At 40.0% G+C, this 5,281-nt stretch overlaps 1 long non-coding RNA gene across 1 annotated transcript; it reads left to right on the top strand.

Moving 5' to 3' along the window:
- Nucleotides 1-208: 208 nt before the first annotated feature.
- On the top strand, nucleotides 209-1,412 carry LOC133742259 (uncharacterized). Its single transcript, XR_009862454.1, has 2 exons — nucleotides 209-258; nucleotides 1,184-1,412. It is a non-coding gene; the product is annotated as an uncharacterized LOC133742259 (long non-coding RNA).
- The last annotated feature ends 3,869 nt before the right edge of the window (nucleotides 1,413-5,281 follow it).

Below are 5,281 nucleotides of genomic sequence, written 5' to 3' on the forward strand. Positions count from 1 at the left end.
TAGTAAGGACGATTCAGGAAGATCCGACCGTTGGATCTTCGTGATGATTTTTGGAGGGTGATCCTAAGGGCGATCCGTGAGGATCCGACCGTTGGATCATCATTTAATTTCGATCCGACCGTTGGATTGTCGTTTGAATATGTTTTTGAGTTATTGGCTAAGTTAAGGTCATGTGTGATTAGGTGATTAACGGTCTTCCTTGGGTGAGCGATTTCGGTGTGTATTGTGTTGAATTGAAGACGCAGCGGGAATATCGAGGTGAGTAAATCGCACATGGTTCATTCACGAACCGAAATTCGGTGATTTTATTTAATTGAGAAATTGTGGAAATTGTTTTACGAAAATAAATATTTGTTTTAAATTATATGGACTTGATCGACTACGGTCCATAGGTAAGTAAAATGTATTTAAACTATAAAAATGAATTTCTAGATTTTATTGCATGTGAACTATAGTTGGTATTAGTGGTCACTCTTGTGTGGGTGACTACGTATATATATATTTACGTGGAATATATATTGGATGGTGTGATTTACTGAGTTATATTTTGAGCATTACCCTTGGAATATGTGATTTATCTTAGATGTTGTGTTGTCTATGATAATGGGTAATTGAGTAAAGTGCGATAGTTGAGTCGTTGAGATGAATTAAATGAGGAGTCGAGTGAATTGAGAAAAGCAGTCATTCGTAAGGTGAACCTTGGCCCAGGTGACACTTTACGATACAGTTAGAGCTCTAGTCTGTCTGCCGTCATACTGCTTGGGGGATAAACGAGTTATCATATGCCCTTGGGTATGACATGACATACTGAATGGGGTGATTAATATAATTAATCATAAGCCTGTAAGTATGATATACTGAATGGGGTGATTAATATAATTAATCATAAGCCTGTAAGTATAATATACTGCATGGGATGATTTATATAAATAAATCATAAGCCTGTGAGTATATATTGAGTAAGAAGTTGTTTATTATTGAGTAGTTATGATGAGATGTGAGTTGATTGATGCTTGAAGTGATGTTGTACACTTCAATTCTTATGCAAAACAAAATTAAAATGTGCTTGAGTTGATTGTGTTACTTTAAATCGTGCAATCCTTTCATTTACTCATACGAGCTTTGCAAAAAGCTTACCGGGTTTGTATTGTTGCAATCCCGGTACACTATTCAAACGGTGTAGCGGGTAATCCTGCAGGTCAGGAGAATCAGGGCGGTGATCGAGCGGGTTAGAGTATTTGTTATAGTTTTACAGCATTTGTAATAGTGAGGTGAGTTAAGCTCATTGAGCCTTACAATTTGATTTGGTGAGAGTGTGTTGTAATAATTAACTTGAGGATTTGATTTATTGTAATATTGAGAGGTGTGAAGTGTGGTTGTTTGTGAGAAAAAAATTCAGGACGTTTATTCTATTAAGTTGTATAATTCATGTTTCGGATTTGAATTGATTATTCAAAATTCGGGACGTGACAGTTTGGTATCAGAGCGTAAGGTGCATATTTGGTGATGTGTCAATACCTTCCGAGTGATGGCCCGGCTGCAGCGGATCCCCATCGTGTGCTCTTCGGTATTGGCTAAGTCATTGGGTATGCGTGAGTGTTGGGAGTTGTTTAGGCCGCTAGGTCGTTTTAGGAACGTGAATACCTTCCCTATAGTATTGACTTGGTTAATATGAATTTGTATTTGACTTATACTGTGTTTTAAGTGTTATACAAGTATTAGCCAAGCATACTATACTCCTTAGGTGATGGATATTCGAAGGGGTTGTACTTAGAACCTTACAGTTGTCTTGTAGGTTCGTATGGGAATAAGTTCAGTGGCCGCGAGTTACAATCCTTGAGGAATAGGAACCTCTTGATTCAACTCTGTTAAGTCAACGAGGATTGTTTTATGGAAATGAGGTTCTTTTGATTGTTGAAGTGTTTGGTTGAAGGCATGATGTGGATCTATGCACGTACCTAGGTTGGATACGAGTATAAATTGATAGAGATTTTTCCTTCTTAAGTTGGATATACAAATGTTTTTGGATGGGATGTACGTATCAAGGATTAAATATCTTGTTTTGTAATGAGATGTCCTTGTGGAGTTGGTTAGTAGGGTTGAGGTTAGGGAAGAAATTATTGCGGTTACTTCTTCCTTGTGCTTGTAAGTTGTTAAGCAGGGTTTAAGGTGCGAGACAAGAATTTTATTTTGTGCTCGATGGTTAGAGATGAGAGACCATTGTTTTGGGTTGCCGTTGAGTACTATAATTCCTTCAGAATTAAGATTGTCGGTAGAATTGGAATTAGTAGTAGTTTTGGTGATTCGGAATTTGAATTGAGTTCGCGAGATGTGTTTTATATACGTGGTTGATGTTGCTTGCATCATTTTGGAACGATACGTTACGATTCACAAGGAAAACTGAATTTGAAATTTATTCATTTGAACACCATGGGTTGATGACCTGACCGTGACTTGTGAATATAGTTTTGTTCAAGTGAATGAAATTAAATTTTGAGGCCTATGTATGGTGCAGGAAGAAGCATGGAGGACATGTTAGAGTCAGGCAAGGGTTTGCCTTTGGTGATTGATTTTAGGTGATATAGTTAAACGCAATTTCAGATATTGATTTTAGTGACTTTGTTAGGTATCCATAGTGGTTCAAGTGAATTACTATGTGATATGGAGTTTGATTCGATTTCTGAATCGCTAAATGTTAGGGATTGAATTGTGGTGAGTTTTTGTTGAAGCAATTGATAGATGGAATTATCGAGATTCTATAAGAGTTGTAAGAGTAACTCTAAAGACGTGGGTTTTTCCTAGCTAACTCAGGATGTGTTTAGCTTTATAAATCCCTAATCCTATCGATGAAATTGTTTGTGTTTGGTTTGACTCAGAGGATATTAGCTAGACCTCGATGCGACTTATTTGATTGTTGGATTCTTTTTGAGTGATTGTTTTTATTGCATCATTATGAAAGATGTGTGCAGTAGAGTTGTTTATGGTTTTGAAAATAGTATTGGGTGACCAAGGTTCGATCCTTGGTGTTGTTGTTGGTTAAACAAAAAGAAAAGAAAACATGCACACCATCTTATTGATTTTATATTACACAAAAAAAAAAAAAAAAAAAAAAAACGAGGACTATGCTATACTAAGCCTAGTCAGCAGCTCCGGATGGATTTAGGCTGAGCTCAAGAGAAACGTTTGAGCCACTGTGGTAACCGCCTGAGCCACCAGAATAGTAACCAAAAGCGCTACCTTCCTCGGAAGTAGCCTTCAGGTTACCAAAGACGTCCTCGCCGTGCACAGGGAACAGAGGAAGAGTTTGAACCTCCTGGTGATCTCCTCCTCGTTGTTGCAGGGATGTTTGTCCTCCTGTTGTGCCAAAAGAGTTGTACTGGTATTAGTGTTGAAGTGTGAGGAAGAATACGAAACAAAATTTAAGTAAATAAATCCTTCATTACCAGTAGAATAGGTGGAACCAAAGTTGAGATCAATGGATCTACCATCATCAGTAGAACTAGTGGACCCAAAATTGATGTCAATGGATCCACCAGCTGGCCCAAAATTGATGTCGATGGATCCACCAGCACCAGTAGAACCAGTGGACCCAAAATTGAGATCAATGGATCCACCAGTACCAAGAGAACAAGTTTCCATGGGCACTGGAGCAGCCTGATTACACCTATTCATCTGCTTCTCTCGAGCCCTGACGTTCTGGAACCAAAAGTAAATGTTCTTACCCTCAACATGTCCATACTGGTTCAGCTGGAGGCAGATCTCGTGAATGTGCTCTGAAGTTGGGCACTTAAATCCCTTGACGTAGTAAAGATCCTTGAGGATTCTTATTTGTTCTGGAGTAGGAATCCACCTGGTACGGCTTCGCCAGAAATCCATGTTGGCACTACTTCCAGCTGCTTGGGTGTTTCCTCCCTCCTCTGTTGGTTGCTGTTGTTGTGGTTCCATTTGTTGCGGGGTTTGGAGCTCCATTAGTTGCAGAGTTCGTGGCTCTTGGGTCATGGAGTGAGAGGATGTGAAAATCGAGGAATACATGGTTTAGTGTTTGAGGGAGATTTTGTTAGAAGGATTGGAGTTGTTGAACTGGTGATTGGAGATCTGAGATTCTCAGAGGAAAGATGAGATCGAATCTTCAAATGGAAGAAAAGATCTGAGAAAGAAGGATTGAAGATTTGGAGGAAAAGATTGAAGATCTGAGAGTGAAAAACTGGGGATTTGAGAAGAGAAAGGCTGAAGAGTTGAGAGAGAAAGGCTTGAGCTCGGAAGAAAATTTCTTTTCCTTTGGAGTGAACAGTCGCGTCTCCAGAATGCACCTATTTATAGAACAAGGTGAGCAGATCTCCACCGTTGGATGAACGATCTCAGAATTTGAATCCACGCGTTGGATTAAAGTCGCCCCGAAACCCGGAAAAGCTGTTGGCGCGTGGAGAGCGTGTAAGGGGACCGAGGGAATCTCGAGGCGCTGTGGCAGACAGCTGTAGCCGAAAGCAGATTTGACTGCCGTAAATCACGGAAGGGATAAGCCGTGACACAAGTGGGCCGTACTTGGGCCTGTCTCGGATCAAGGCATCACTGTAGCTGTGGGTGGAGGCCTGATGGGCCGAGTTTCAGAAACAGTTTTGGACATGATGGGCCGAGTTTCTGAAACAGTTTTGGATGAGTTGGGCCGGATTTCTGTAACAGTTTTGGATACGTTGGGCTGGGTTTCTGCAACAGTCTTGGATGTTTTGGGCCGAATTGTTGAAACAGTTGAAACAGTTGGTTTAAATAAAAGGATTGGTATGGATAATAACGTGAGCAGCCGTGCTCGAGTGGTTGAGTGTAAAGTTCGTGTACAAGAGGTCTGAGGTTCGAACCTCGCCTCTCGTTTATTTTTATTATGTTCGTTTATGACATAATAAGTATAAAATTTGTACACATTATATTAAGCACAGCTTGTGCTCCAGTGGTTGGGGACAAAGGTTTCGTGCAGCAGGTTAAGGTTTCGAACCTTGCCTCCCCCTTTATTTTATTTATGTCGCCTATGACATAATAAATATAACGCGTGTGCATATATTAATGAAAGCAGCTCTTGCTTCAGTGGTTGGGAGCAAAACCTTCGTGTTTGAGGTTGGGGGCTCGAACCTTACCTCCTACAAATATTTTTGGATCTCGTATATGCTTGATATACGGACGTATATACGGTATGTACGGTATACATACGTATATACAGTCTGTACGGTATGCATACGTATATACAGTTGTACGGTAGGCATACGTATATACGGTCTGTACGGTATGCATA

This window comes from Rosa rugosa, chromosome 4 (assembly GCF_958449725.1).
Source record: "Rosa rugosa chromosome 4, drRosRugo1.1, whole genome shotgun sequence".
Taxonomy (NCBI): domain Eukaryota; kingdom Viridiplantae; phylum Streptophyta; class Magnoliopsida; order Rosales; family Rosaceae; genus Rosa; species Rosa rugosa.